Genomic DNA, 16556 nt, shown 5'->3' with positions numbered 1-16556 from the left:
GATAACAAAGTAATGAGGATGGAAACATATAGAAGCTATATTTGCAAATGTGAGTTGTAGTAGAAGGAAACACACACACACAAGATTTCAAATGGAAGTAGTCAAACATCAGATATGTCACTGACTGAATTGCCACATCAGCATCTGCTTTCATTTTTTGCAAAGAACTTTCTTATGAATTTCCACCAAAAACTGGAAGGGGTGGTATGTTAGAGACATGGAGGCAGCCTTGGAGTTATCTACTCTGTTATGGATTTACATGTCAACAATTTGGAAAGATCACCCATCCAAATGGAGTCATTTTTTTTCTAAATCTCCAGGGGAAAATGAGGTGATCAGTTGTGGTAATAACTTTTCCCCCTTTATTCAGGATAAAGCACATGTATGCATGGGAGTGAGAGAGCAAAGCACACTACAGTATCTGATCACACCATGATTCCCTTCCTCCAGTTCACCAACTTGTCAGATATTGGCTACTTGCATGCATAATTCAGATTGACTAGGCTGGGAACTCTGAACCAGGGTCACTATGTGGGATCTGGCTTCTCTTGAGCAGCTCATTACCATTGTCAGAGAGGTGGCCCAGTGTGGTAATAGCTTTGAACATATGATATATGCATTTCTATCACGTGTAATTATAAATAGCTGAATAGCTGTAGAGCAGGGTTCTTGGCGAATGTTCTCCAAAATCCTAAAGCATACATAGATTGAAATGACAGAGTGTTCTATGAACTTGGGTGAGTGAGTGAGGGAAAACTCCTAAATGTCTTTGTTTTCCTAGTTGATATTTAGCATTTCCTTCTCATTTAAAGCAAGACAGCAATCCACAGCACTGTTAGCAGCATTGGGCCTTGTCACCAATGAAAGTCACAGGTGTTTTACATCTCATTTCAGTTGTTGCAGTTCACAAAATACCATCTACCCCAACCATCATTATCAAAATTAGGATAATTATAGTTGAGGTAACTTCAAAACGTTTGTGAAAAGAAAATAGAATTAAAGTACAAATTTATTTTAGTGCACAAATATTTAATTCATGCATAGCATTTTCTTAACACATATTTTCCATGACTTTTTGAAAGCCCCTTGTATTCACTTGTATTAAGGTAGTTAGCTATTTCATGCATTAAATGGGCACTTATTTACTGCATTTATTAGGGTAGGTAGTTATTAAGTGTTTTCATAAGGAAACATACATTCTTGAAAGAAATATATACCTACAATAGAATCATAAATAAAACCAAAATGAGGGACATACTAAGACCAGTATTCTTCAAAAAGGTCAAAATCAAGAAAAACTAAGACATAACAACCACATAGAATATGGACCCTGGTTTGGAGCTTCTACTAGAAAAAGGTCATTGATGGAAAAAAAAAATGATGGAATCTAAATAGAATATACAGGTTAGTTCAGAGTATTGCACCAAAATTAATCTTCTAGTCTCAATAAATGTGCCACAGTTATCAAAGATGTTGACATTAGAATACAGTGAGGTCTGCTGAAAAACTCAACACAAATTTTAAAACATGTCAGTACATCAAAGATTATTGCAAAATAAAAATGAAAGAATTATATTTGGGAATTGGAGGGGAAAAGTCAACATTTATAGAAGGCACTATTTATACACTATTTACACTATAAAAAGTCCATGGAAAATGCATATTATTAAAAACCTATGCATAAATTTAAATGTTTTTGTACCAAAATAAACTCATACTTTGTTTTTTTAATAAAATTTTTGAAGTTTCCTCATATTATTGTATCACTTCATTTAAATAGTTTTTAATGATGGTATATATGCACATACATGCAAGAAAGGAAGAGAGTTTGAGAGAGAGATGAGTACCCTTGACAGGGCCTAGTTACACCATGGGACCTTTTCCTTAGCCCTCCAACTTCTCAAGATAAAGAATGTTTATTTCTATAATATTTCAATAAAAGTATTTAAATATAATTGTCTCCCTTTGAAATCCTGTATATTTTATGACTTTAAATTGTTATCCTGTGGACTAGACAGTGTTTCAGGGTGAAATACAACACTCCATGAGGCTGACCCAGAGATCTCCGAGTTTACTGAGAATGCATATGCCTGCAATCTGGGGCTTGCTAAAGTTGGGGGTGGAGCATGATGTTTGGGGGTATGAGCTCTCTCTCTCTTTCTCTCTCTTGCTCATGGAATAAACGAATAATCTTAAAAAAGAAAAAAAGTTATCCTGAGAAAAGGGCCCAGAGCCTTCCTCACACTGCCAAAGAGAACAGAGCAGATAAAGAAGAATCACTGGCTTGAAGCAATGTGTTTACTGATACCAAATGCCAACGTTACTCGATTAAGATCTTTGAAGAATGAGTGGTCAGAGGAACCCCTTTACTTTGGCTTTAGTGTTGAGCAAGTTGGCCTAAATGCAAGGTCTTTTCCTTAGCATCATTCAAGTACAATTTACAGATGTCTCATGGAGGGAAGCTGACCTAGAGTGGCAGGTGAGACCAACATGCTGAAAAGCATCTGGCCATGAGCCACATACCCTATTCATTGGCCAATAGCATCCTGCGAGCGCCCAGCATAACAGTGCAGAGGGAGCATCTTTCTCTGGCATAGCACAGTTGTTTTGAGCTTGGGTCAGGCCTTAAATTATTAATCACTTCCTGGGATATTTGTTTCTCAGATCAGTTTCCAAACCACTTTAACATGCACACACAGACTTTGTCTTTCTGCCAGACAATTAGGCAAAAACAAGCTTGTAGATGTTACTGGCCACCTCTGCAGGTGCTGGCAATACAGCCAAATCAACAGAAGAATCTAATTGGAAGCAACATGTTAAGATAATTTTGGGAATGGGTATTTATCCAAGTAACTGCATGATAAAAGAGGCAGAGAGGAGACGAGAGGGGTGGCAAGGAAGAGGGTGAAATGAGAAATTTGGCTAAATCATTATATCCACTCTAATGATAGCCATAAAGTCTGCCCTGAAATAAGGATGGGTCCTTGGGTACCAGACCTTTCTCTTTCCTCTCTTTTTATGACCTAAGGAGACCTCAGAGTCCTTCTAGAATAAACTTCAGTGACTCAAAATGGAAACATGGTTTGTTCTACCCAGTGCTAAAATAGCTCTTTAGAAATGATCTAATAGAATGTAATGAAAAAGTACAAGCCATTTGCTTTTGCAATAGCAAGTTATGGTTTGGTCAATATGTAGAGCAATATTGAATCATTACTGTTAAGAGATGTGGGGACATTTAGAGTGAATGCTCCCTCTCAGACTTCCAGAGCAGGGATGCCATAGAATTTTATGTGCTTGAATTAAATGTTTTGGTGTTTTCTCTTGTTTGTTTTTGTTTTTGTTTTATATTTCACAGTAAGGGCCATTACTATCTGTGAACACTAGCAATGTCTTATAAATTCATAACTGAAAATGGCAGAAGGGAAGCCTTAAAAACATAATTGAAGATAAATGTTCACTAAAAGTTTGGAAGCACCTCATTTGGAGATTTCTTCTTCTTCTTCTTCTTCTTCTTCTTCTTCTTCTTCTTCTTCTTCTTCTTCTTCTTCTTCTTCTTGTAGGGGAAGAGGAATTTGCTATAGGGCATGTGCACTCACTAGAAAGACAGAGAGAGACAGAGAGATAGAAAGTGAGAAATCACCCCCCCAGGGGGGGGGGATGGCCACGCTGCAATCCCTTCTCCTCCATTCTCCTCTCGGGATCTTGGGTACGCACTCACATGCACCTGGCATGAGTTTAAACCACAGGATCCAGGACTCAAACCATGGTCCATCATGGGAGTCCAGCAACATAGCCATTATGCCAAGTGCTGGTCCCAACAGTTCTTCAAACTCTTAATACTATGCTGTTAACCATCACCTTAAGTACCTTAGAGGGTAGCTCTGGGTAGAGAAGAACTGAGGAACCAAACTTTATGGTCATTCTATGGGACCCTCCTTGCCTCCAGACTTGAAGCCTGACCTTGGACTCAAGAATTCCTCTTTTTTAGCCATTACCTGTTGCTCTGAGCTGGTCCCCAAGGGAAGCTTCCTGTAGCAATGTCCTTACCTTGGACTTTCCAGCCAGTCATCATCCTTTATTGGTTTCAGGGTCAACAAGGATACTTAACAAGGTGTTTATTCTCCCATCCCATTATAAAGACATTTAATCGATGCCAGTATTTCAGAAATGACACTATCTGTTCAATTCATGGCTCTTTGTCCATTAATTCAGAGATGTCCTCTCTCTAAATTAAATTTTTTCTGTCTGGCTTTTACCCTTGCTGTCATGAACTGCCAGATTCTTTAACTCCTTTTATGGGCATATAAATCAGAGAGATTATCTACAACAATTTTCCACAAATGAAAAGACATTTAAACATGTTAATTTGATGCCACATCCTCTGCAGAAATATGATTATTTTCTCATAGGAAAAGTAACATGAATTACTTGGAAAGGAAATTCAACCAAATCAGAACTTGGAACACCATATTCTAAAAGACAGGACCCAGGAAGGACCACTCAGCTACCATGGTTTGGTTCTAATGGAAAACTTACTCCAGAAAGAACTCACAGGGACCAGTAGTGCTCAACTCCCAAGAATACAGCAAAGATTAAAGTAAATAATGTGTGGGACCAGCAGATAGCATAATGGTTATGTTGCTAGACTCTCATGGTCCACCATAGTTTGAGTTCCAGACCTGGTGGCTTCAAATCCACGCTAGGTGCATGAGTGTGCATACCCAAAATCCAGAGAGGAGAATGAAGGAGAAAGGAAATTACCTTTGGGGGTAATATCTCAATTTCTGTCTCTCTATCTCTTTCTGTCTCTCCAACAAGCACACATGTCCTCTACCATAATAAATCACCCTAAAAAAAGAAGTAGATAATATCCATAAAGCACTTACTATGAAGTCTGGTATTCAATGTCATCTCCCACTCAGTAGTTCAGGAGTCCTTGGGGAGTGATCCAAAATACACCTGCCACATTTTAAATTCTGTTCAACAGAGAAAAGCTGGGTTATAAGGACATGTTGTATGTGTGCAAGATTGTGGAGGACCTCACAAAGCCCTATACTGAGGTTGGAAAATAATTCTAGTACCAATCTCCTTACAAACATGACAAACTAGAGCTAAATCCATACTCAGTAAGGACAGAAAATTATTTCTCCAAAGGACTTGTACAACATTAGTTCTCTCTTTAGGTTTTTCTTGTTTTGAATAATTCTGTTTTCATTGGACTCATTTTTTTAAACTTTATGAGTACTTACTAAATATTCATTTATTTATTTATCATTAATGAATAATACATTTCTCAGAAATGAGTAGCCTGGTAAAAATTGATACAAACTTGGAAAACTGGCTAATGGCTATGATCCCCCATTGTTTGAATCAATGATGCACTTTCATTGTTCAGAAGCATTTATTGTGCATCTGCTCTGTCCTAGTCACTTTGCAGATGCATAGGTAAGAGATGAACTGGGTCAACAGTCATGAAAAACACATGACAGTGGACAAAATGGAGCAGCAAGCCATTCTACTGTGTGCCATACATTATCCTAAGCACCACCACAGGCAACCCTGCTCCCCCCACAGAACTGCCCTTGAAGTAGGTACGATCACACAGCCTTCTTACTGAGAGAGACACTGGGCACAAGGAGATCTCTACCTTCATGAGATCAAAAAAAATTTTTGAGAGATTTTTTTTCTATAGGCTGTGTGTGTGCTCACCAAAGAGACAGAGAGACAGAACAAGAGAAATTACTTCCCAAGGGGAATGGCCATGCCACAGTCCCTTCTCCTCCATTCTCCTCTCGGGATTTTGGGCACCTAAGTACATGTGCCTGATGTGAGTTTCAAGTCACTGGGTCTAGGACTCACTGCAGTCAATTACATGGGAGTCTAATACCATAACCATTATGCCATTTGCTGGTCCTGAGATTAGATTTCACACATGAGTGACATCATGTGGTATTTGTCTTTCTGTGCCTGTCTTAACACAAAGTACTACTGGTTCATCTCATTGTCATGAATAGTAGAATGTTATTTCTTTTGTGGCTGAATACTATTCTGTTGGGGACCAGTAGGTGGAGTGGTGGTTAAGGCGCTGGACACTCCCGCATGGCCGACCATGGTTTGAGTCCCAGACCTGGTGGCTTGCTTTCTCACTTTCTCTCTTTCTTTCTGTGTCTCTCTCTGGTCAAATTAAAATAAATGAATGAATAAATAAAAATTAAATAAATAATTTCAAAAAAATAGTATTCTGTTGCATTTTTATGCCTCATTTTTAAAAAATGCCATCCATTGATGGGCACTTAGGTTAATCCATATCTTGACTATGGTGAATAGTGCTGCAATATACATAGGTGTGCAGATATCTCTAAAATATACCAATTTAATTTTATTTGAATATAGACCCAGGAATGGTATTGCTGAATTATATGGAAGTTCTTTTTTTTTCTCACCTTTTTAGGAAAGCTCCATACTATTTTCTATAAAGCCTATATCAATTTGCATTCCCCCCAACAGTGTAAAAGAGTTCCCCTTTCTCCAAATTCTCAACAGAATTTATTACTTTTATCTTCTTGATAATAGCCATTCTAACTAGGGTGAGATTATATTTCATTGTGAGTTTGATTTGTATTTCTCTGATGATTAGTGATGTGGAACATTTTTTCATATAACTGTTGATCATTTATATATCTCCTTTCAAGAAATAGCTTTCAGGTATTTTTCTTATTTTTTAAAAAAATTCTCTATTTTTATTTATAATAGGGCTCACACATACAGAGGAGAAAGAAGGAGAGACAGAGGGAAACAACCTCCCCAGGATCCGGTCATGTAGTGACCCTCTTCCTTCTGTCCTCCATCCTGTCAGATCTTGGGTACTCATGCACATGTCTGGCCTGTTTCAGGCTGACTGAAAAGGGTTTATGACATGGCCGGCCAGCCCTCCTAGGGAGTGATTTCTTACTTCCTCTCCCCTCCCTCCTCTCTCTCTCCCTCCCTCCCTCTCTCCCTCCCTTTCTCCCTCCCTCCCTTTCTCTTTTTCCCTCCCTCCCTCTTTCTGGTGAGTGTGCATGCTCTATGGCAAAAATATCAAAAAAAAGTTAGCTATAAATGTGCATAGTTATTCTTTATTTCTGGATTTTTTTGTTCCATTGGTCTATGTGTCTGTTTTAATGTTATTACCATGCTGTTTGGTTACTATAGCTTTGTAGTATATTTTGAAGTCAGGTGCTGTGATACCTCTGGCTTTCTTCTTGTTGCTCTTTGTTGCTTAAGATTGCTGTAGCAATCTTGGTACTTTCGATATATTGGGTCATCAGAAAAGTCATGACATATTTTTACACAGAAAAATACATCATGAATGTTCCAACGACCCAGTAGATGCACTCCTCTAAGGAGCATGGTCCTCCCTACATCAATCACAAATCACTTGACCACAGTTTTACTCTAGACTCATTCACCAGCTGACTGAGATATACAAGATTCACTATACATATAGTTTCAGGCAAAAGCTCCATGCTCCATAGTACAGGGATTATGTATGTTCTCTTACCATTCCATCCCTGAACCTGGCAGAGCATCTGGGGTATTTTAAGCACTCAGGAAATATGTGCTAAGGAGAACAAAGTCAGAAAGAAAGAAATGAAAGGACATGGGGACGAAGAAGAAACAAGAGAAGAGGGGAGGGCCAGAGGGAGGAGAGGAAGGAATAAGCAGGCTGGCCCCTTGGAGCAGGCACACCTTGTCCCCAGCACCTGACCTGTTTGCTTTGCTGCCCTGTGGTGATTCCCTGTTCAGCTCTTTCTCACCAAAGTCCATAGCAAAAGCAAGCTGAAGCTAACCACGGAGGAAATTTTTTTCTCATTTATCTCTGCTGCTTTCTGCCTTGACTCCAAGGAAGCTGACCATCTCTTGTGTTTATTGCTTTTTGTAGAAGAGCAACTGACTCTGGACCAGCATTTCCAAAATGTATTAAGTTGGGGATCTCACTGCCATGACAAAAACACTTCATTAATAAGGTACTGGCCTGGTGGACCTGGCAGGCTTTAGGGTACAGCAAAGGGGCCTCTATAAGTCTCTGAATTGATTTATGAAGATGCTCCCTCCAGAAACCTCACATAGAGGCCATGGGGGTGCTCTCATGGGGTCTGTAACTCTTTGTCATTTAGGAGATCTAGAAAGTAGTGGGAGATCAGTGAAAGTCTGCAACTGTATGTCTCTTCAGATGGTAGTAGGCCACCTCTGACTCCCAAAAACTCAAACCCGGACCCAGCTGCAGTTGTGCACTGGTATGCTGCTTTTTTTCTTTTTTTTTTTTTTTTTAAATCAGCAGGCCACCTTAATGTTTTTATATGATTTAATAAATAACCTTTTTTTTGGTGGGGGGGAGAGATTTTCGCTATAGGGCATGTGCGCTCGCCAGACAGACAGAGAGAGACATAGAGACAGAAAGCAAGAAATCACTCCCCAGGGGGATGGTCACACCGCAATCCCTTCTCCTCCATTCTCCTCTTGGGATCTTGGGCACGCACGCACACGCGCCCGGCGTGAGTTTTAAGTCACCGGGTCTGGGATGCGAACCGCGGTCGACTACATGGGAGTCCAGCGACATAGCCATTACGCTAACTGCTGGTTCCCATAAATAACCTTTTGATGACTGCAGACGTGTAAGTTCAGCTATATTCAAAAACATCAGACATGATGGTTTTTCAGATTGGAATATTATCTTAAAAAATTACAAGGAGTTACTTGTGTGCAACTGCAATCAAACCTGCAAGACAGCATTTATCATCCATCCTTTTCAGGATTGTTGGTAACTTGGGCATATTTCCCCCAAATAACTTTGCCTCCTTGTGTCACAAGACCCAACTAGCTCATGTTCACCTCAGTAATAGTACCTTTGGTGACAACACCCAAAGTTGTATATAGTGGGGATGAGGGAGTCTTCTTTACACCAAGTATTGTCAGGCAAAAGTTGGCTTTCAGTTCACAATATGTTACATGGGCCTTCTTGAAATGTAAGCCCATGGGCCTAATGAATCTTTCATTTTTAGGTGGTTTCCTAGTAAAGCAATCTCCAATAAATCAGACTTTTGTAACCATCCTCTTCCATGTCTTCTTCTATCTCTTTTCTTTTTGAATAACTTTTAATACCTCTGTTTCTCCCTGGACTCCTGCTTTAGGTAGAAAGACTTTCCATTTTCCCGCTTTCTCTTTCTGTTTTCATTTAATCTCATTGGAAAGTACTTTAGCCCGAGACTTTCCTTTGTCCAACAGATAGGCAGGTATTGCTCTTTGTAGAGTCTTTTCCTCTTTCTTTTGTTTGGGTTCGTCTTTTCATGCATCTTGATAGTATTCTTCATTTGTATTTTCTCAGCATGGTGCTGTTTATGATAGAGCTTAGCCTTCAGACCAATCTTTTTTTTTTTTCCTTCTTTGAGCATTCATGAGCCTCTCCACTTTCCTTCTTTCTCTTTTTCTCATGGTTTTCCAAACAGCATTTATGACATAATTCAATGTATTCGTTTTGAGGCATGGTGATGGCTGCAGAGTCACTGGGAGCCGCCTCTTGGATGCAAAGAAGTTATCAACTTTCAGGTCTCAGAGACCCATGAGCAGACCCAATGCAGTCCAGAATAGGAAACGCTGGTATGCTGCTACTCTGAAGGCTGAGGACACATGGGATGCCTAGGTTCGAGTCTTGACTCAACCTAAATAAGAGCTGCAGGCAGTGGTACATGCCTGGAACCCCAGCTATTTAGGAGGATGAGACAGGAGGTTCATGACAGAACAAGACTCCTTTTTTTTAAAGAGATTTTTTTCTATTGGACATGTGTGTTCACTGGAGAGACAGAAAGAGACAGAGAGAAAGAGAAAGTGAAACATCACCCCCCACCCCCAAGGGGTGACCACACCACAATCCCTTCTCCTCCATTCTCCTCCTGGGTTTTGAACACACACATACATGCAATGGCATGAGATTCAAGCCATTGTCAAGTTTCTGGTTCAGGGACTTGAAGGCCCCTAAGGCTCTGTCTTAAGAAAACAAAAGAACAACTCACCTCCCCTGCAGTCAGTTTCTTCTTTGCACTCTGTTTATAAGCAAGGCACTTGACTTTTTTGAATCTCAGAGTTTTTGTTGTTGTATAGTTCAGAGGAATCACTCACATATACTGAGTGCTAGGCACTGTTCTAAGCACATAATGAATTATCTCATGTCCTCATGATTGCCCTAAGAACTAAGATGGCTATCATTCCCACTACAGACAGGGAAAGTGAACCTAACTCACATCTGCAGTCCAGAGAGACAGAATGCTTTCCTTGTTGAACTCTCTGAGCTGGTGTGAGAAATGGAATTACCTTTCTGGGACCAGCAGTTAGCATAATGGCTATGTCACTGGACTCCCACATAGTCGACCGTGGTTCGAGTCCCGGACCCGGTGGCTTAAACTCACACCGGGTGCATGTGCGTGTGTGCCCAAGATCCCAAGAGGAGAATGGAGGAGAAGGGATTGTGGCGTGGCCATCCCCCCGGGGGATGATTTCTCACTTTCTATCTCTCTGTCTCTCTCTGTCTGTCTGGCAAGCACACGCGCCCTATAGCAAAAAAAAAAAAGAAAAGAAATGGAGTTACCTTTTTGGATGCTTCCAGGGGGCTCTTACTGTCCATTCTCCCTTCTCTTTCCTCCCAGATTCTGGTCTGACTATCAGATATTAGCTTCCCAGACACCTTTGCACTGGGGATGGCAGTAGTATTATTAAAATTTGTGCTCTCCAATGCCTGCTTCCAGTAGATTAGAGCCTTGATTGACCCACAGCTAGAAGACGACAAAACCAGGAGCATCCTGAGTTTTATGTCCACCCACATAAACTGCACAGGGTTGATCATATTTTCAACACTACTGCCTTCGCTCCCCACACTCAAGAGTTACTATCTGCTGGGGAGATGATGCATGTAATGATGGGAAGAATGCAGTTAGTACTTCCAGTGTGATCCCCATTGTTCTGAGGCCACAGGGAAAGGAGAGTAAATCTGACAGGAAGATCTGAAGACACATCATGGGAGAGATGGGTCTTAAAGAGGCAGTGAGGCAGTAAGGGCCTCCAGGAGGCAGGCACAGCACCTGAAAGTAGAGAGATAGCCACACGGAGGTTGCCCTTGTGCACACAGCCTGTGTTGGGGGAAGGGTACAACAAATTTTTTCTGTTCAGTTTTTCAATCAGTTTTTCCCTTCCCCTTATGACAAGCCTTTCATCCCTTTCACTCATAGATCATCTTTCTTCTTCTCTCTAGCTACTCCAAAGCTGCAACTGAAACTCTTTCCTGCCTTTGGTTTTAAAATCCCAATTCCAGTACCAATTCCTGCTCTGTATCTATCCCATGTAGGTCCCTAAAAGGAGGGCAGAGAGCCCAGATTCCATCTGCTGAATGGATGGTTATGCTGATTATGCATCTCCATCCTTGCAGTGTGCTGCTTGGGTCATGAATCAGTCTGAGCTATATTCCAGAGGGACCACACACCAAACTCTGGGAAGAAAATGCCACAGGAAGCATTCAGAGGTCCTGAATGGTGTGGTCTGTGCTTGGGTTTTGTGTCTGCCTCTCTCTCTGAGTGATAGTTTGTTTTTTCTCTCCCACAAGAAGAAAATTATGACTGATTGCAGTTCCAATGTTTTATATTTTACACCTTCACAGATAGACTTAAGATTTCACACACACCCCCCTTTTCTCCTTCTGGGAGAAGGAACCTTTGGCCTAGTCTGGACCAATCAAAGACCTGAAGTAATAACATGGCAACCCACGTTTGCCAGTTGAATCATGGGGTTCAGTCAGGCTTGATCTTTTTCCTAAGAGAAGAAGGTAGCTGAGGTAACTGTGTAGATGTCACTCCAGGTACCTGTGACACTTGCTTTTCATCAAGATCTCAGTACAGCCTCTAAGGAAAGTACATTAAGGAGTTTTCTTTTCTTTTTTTTTTTTTTTTTGAGAGGTTTTTGTTATAGGGCGTGTGCGCCCACACACAGACACAGAGAGACAGAGAGACAGAAAGCAAGAAATCACCCCCCAGAGGGGATGGCCACGCCGCAATCCCTTCTCCTCCATTCTCCTCTTGGGATCTTGGTCACACACGCACACGCGCCCAGCGTGAGTTTAAGCCACCGGGTCCGGGACACGAACCACGGTCGACTACGTGGGAGTCCAGCGACATAGCCATTACGCTAACTGCTGGTCCCATTACATTAAGGAGTTTTCTGAGAATTAAATGATTTCTGGACTTTTGACTAGTCACCCATTGCCTTCTGTTTATTTCCTTGACTAAGATCCCAAGCCCATCTGTTTCTATCTTGCTTATCTACCCTGTATGTTTCTTTCTCATGCTTTCTCTTGTCACATAGTGATCTGAATTTTACTAATTTGAGCTGCCCTACCTTTCTTTCTCTAAAGATACATCATTAGCAGGCACCTTTTTCTTCTTTCTCACTTTCTGCTTATGCCTCCTAATTAGCACCTTTTCTATAATTTATTAAACAAGAAAATAATGGTGACTGGCATCATGCTCCCTCATCCCACTAGGTATTTTATCCTACCTTCTTTGTTTCCCAACTAGATTATAAGTCTTATTGGCAAGAATCTGGTACTATACTTCCTTCTTCTGTACCTCAAATCATAATATCTAATATATCAGTCAGGTTTTGCTGCATAACAAACCATCCCAAAGCTTAAAGTAACAGCCTTTTTGTCATTGTTCATGCTTCTGTGAATTAACAGTATGAGCTAGGCTCAGGTGGGCTGTGTAGCTAGCTTTGTCTGGGCACACTCATGAGTCTCATTAGTTTGCTGTCATCTAAGCAGCTCTGCTTCTGATAGTTGGCTGATTGTTGATTGGGGAAAAGAAGGTGACTGGGTTACATATCTCTCATCATTCAGTAGGCTAGCCTGGGCTCATTTACATGCCGGTAGTGAGTTTCCAAGAATACTGAGAGAAGAAAGGTCCAATGTACAAGCACTTTTCATGTTTCTGCTCTGGTCATTTTACTATTGTACAAAGCAAGTGACATAGCCAGGCTCAGAGTCAGTATAGGGAAATAACAGAATGGATATGGGGGCAACAAGAGCTTTTGCCCATATTTTTTGAATCTATTGTATAAGGCACATCCTAAATTCTTATAAATTTATATATGCCTGCTTGAATTATATATTTTCTTTTTAAAAAAAGAATTATTTAATTTTGTTTATTATTATTATTTTAATATTTTCAGAGAAACACACACACATACAGAGAGAGAGAGAACGGAAAGCAAGCCTTCAGGTCTGGGACTCAAACCACAGTTGGCCATATGGGAGTCTGGCATCCCTAACCACCATGCCATCTGCTGGCCCTGTAAATTATATACTTTCTTTTTTAAATATCTAGTTTTTTAGAAGATCAGTAGAGGGATATTATTCAAATGTTTTCCCCCTAGTTATGTTCTGTATGCTTTAAAGAATTATTTAATTTATTATCAGTATTATTAAGTTTTATTTTGACTAGAGAGAAAGAGTGAGAAAGCAAGCCACCAGGTTCAGAACTTGAACCACAGCTAGCTATGTGGGAATTCAGTGCCTTAACCACCACACCACCTCCTGGCCCCCACGTTCTACTTTTTATTGGCATTTTTCATATTGTATTTGTTCACTTTCTCTCCCCTCTCTTTCTTTTTACCTCTCATTTCTCACTGCAGTCTCATGTTGTCCTTTCATTGATTGACTGAAATATGTATATCACTTTGAAGTTAAATCCCACACTATAGACGTGTGTGCTTGTGAGTGAGTGTGTATGTGTGTGTATTGTATGTACATGTGTATATATAATAGAGAACTATCTCTCTTTCATAAGTTTTTAAAATTACTATTCATGATAGCTCATCTGCAAAAGAGCAAGAAAAGAGCACCCTCCACAGGGTATGATCATACCACAATCCCTTTTTATCAGTCCTCCAGCTCCTTCATATCTTGGAAACTCATGTACATGCCTGGCATATTTCAGACTGGCCTGATTGGGAATTCAAACCACGGTCACCATGTGGGATCCAACTTCTCTTGAGCAGTGCATTACTGCTGCTCTATGAAGCCAGCCCTTACCAGTTTTTAATTTCTCATAATCCAAGATCACATTCTTCAGATAAATCAAATAAGAATGGAAACAATCTGAATACATAATTTTTACCTGTGCTAATTTTCTTAATGTTCCATGCTAAGAAAAACAATAATACAAAAATTGGTTTGACAGGGCAGGGCATTATGTATAAGCCTTGTGCCTCCTTCCAAACACATTCTGAAAATCATTGGGAGGCAATGATACTAGGTGATGGAAAAGAGTTGTGGTCTATTGGACTTTCAATGCAGTGGCTGGAGAAGTTGTCCTTTATCTCTGTGTGCAAGGCCCACTCCTGCCAAAGAAGACATGAGAACATCAACTGACATTTCAAGGCAACGAAGTATTCAACTGTCTTGGCCAGTGTTTACCCAATTTAAATTTTGTTTACTCCATGTAGTGTCCCTATTTGGAAAAATGTACATCCAGGAAAACTATTCAGAACATTTTTTGGAGGAACTATATTAAAATTAGGATCTTTTGAAAGAGAAGGCCAAAATATTGGGTTGTTGAAAAAGTCATGACACATTTTTGCATAGAGAAACCTAGAAAAAAATACATCATGATTTTTCTGATAACCCAATATCTTAAGACATTGCCTTGAAGGAAGATACAGGGATCAGCAGAGGGCATAATGATTACATTGCTGGAATTCTATGTAGTTGAATGCAATTTGAATCTTTGACCCAGTGGCTTCAAACTCATGCTGGGTGCATGTGCATGCATGCCCCAAATCCCAAGAGGAGAATGGAAGAGAAGGAATTGTGATGTGGCCATCCCCCCACCTTGGGGGTGATTTCTCACTTTCTGCCTCTGTCTCCCTGGAGAGCTCGTGAACCCTATAGCAAAAATCTATCTAAAAATAAAAGAAGATGCAGAGGAGACAGAGTTACACAGCTTGCTCTACCAGCTCCTAGGATTCTGTAAGGTCTAACATCCATAATAGGTCCTCATTTTATATCACTTGTGGTAGTTCTACTTCTCTGATCAAGCCTAACCCTCTTAAGTCTTACCAGTACACCTCACTTAAAGCATTGGGAGATATGCCTATTGCCTTAGTTTGGGTTTTCCCCAGAAGCAAATTCTGAGACAATGACTTGGGAGTAGATAATTTATAACATGGGACCACATAAGTGCCATGAGGGAATGAGGAGACAGGAAAGAGAGCAGAGCTGATTAAAAATATGCTGGCTTAGCTATGGGATGCAGTGGTAGAACAATATTCTGCAATGCTGGGAGCCATATGGAGGATCAGGGCTCAGTTTCTGGTTGACTCCATCATGCTGGACACACACACCTATGATACTGACTGGCTGAAAGGCTGAGAAGTGACTGTGATACAGGGCCCTGCTGGAGGTCCTGTCTCTAAAGAAATAAGTAAACTTTTTAAAAGACTATAGTTGTGAGTGTCATCTCTGGGACCACCTGGATCTCATTCAGCACTGCTGAGCAATCAGCCTCAGAGTCAACAATTCACTGGGGGGAAAGCTGGAACTTTATCCACCCACTCACATTCTCTGTTGGGTGAGGGTTGCCCTGAAAGTATCAACTCCCTTGCATTCCCTGAGCAATCTTGCTTGTAGCTGCACAAATTTCAAAGGTTCTACCCTCCTGCAGGTAGAAATAGGTAAAGTTGCAGGTGAACTCCAGTGGGGTGTGGGTGGCATCAACGGCACCTGCTACATAAAACAGGTCCTAATGAATAAACTCGGGACACAGGATTGGCAAATGGTTCTGACTTCTACTCTGAGATTCAACCATGAGCTATACAATAGTGGCAAATCACTTACTCTCTCTGGAACTCAGTATTTCCATCTACCAAATGAAGTCATTGGGCTATTTTTCTAGACCAGGGAAAGGTGTACTAGACAAAAAGCCTATAAGGGCAGCTGGTGTTAACAGGAGACGAAAAACCTTGAATTCCTTTCCTCTTTTAAAATTGGACTTTTAATATGGCTGCTCTAATAAAATCTTAGTTCCATTCGTAATCACAAGAGTAAAATAGCATGCATCTTCTATGGTCTGTGGGTTGGCTGGAGTTAGCTGGCCTTGGCACATGATAACAGATTAGATTTAACTCTATTCTACACGTTTCTTTTTGTCCAGCTCCTGGGGACATGCTCTTCCTATGGAGGTTCACAGGAGTGGGAAAGACAAGTCAAATTTCACAAGCACATTTAGTATTTCTGTTCCTGTTCCCAGGGAATTCATTACTATCCCATTGGCTATAGATATTGGCCAAAGAAAGTTGTATGGGTTAGAGTCAAATGAAGAGATGAAAAAAATGTATTCAGTCCACCATGAAGCCATCGCTGGAGGGCCCTGCTGGAGGTCCTGTCTCTAGCCACTGGGTACAGGACTTCAAGTGTGGTCGGCCACATGGGAATCCAGTGCCTTACAATAGGGACATTTAACTCTATGACTGGGAAAGAG

Source organism: Tupaia chinensis, unplaced genomic scaffold, assembly GCF_000334495.1.
Source record: "Tupaia chinensis unplaced genomic scaffold, TupChi_1.0 Scaffold000101_1, whole genome shotgun sequence".
Lineage (NCBI taxonomy): Eukaryota > Metazoa > Chordata > Mammalia > Scandentia > Tupaiidae > Tupaia > Tupaia belangeri.
This window is presented reverse-complemented; position numbering follows the sequence as displayed.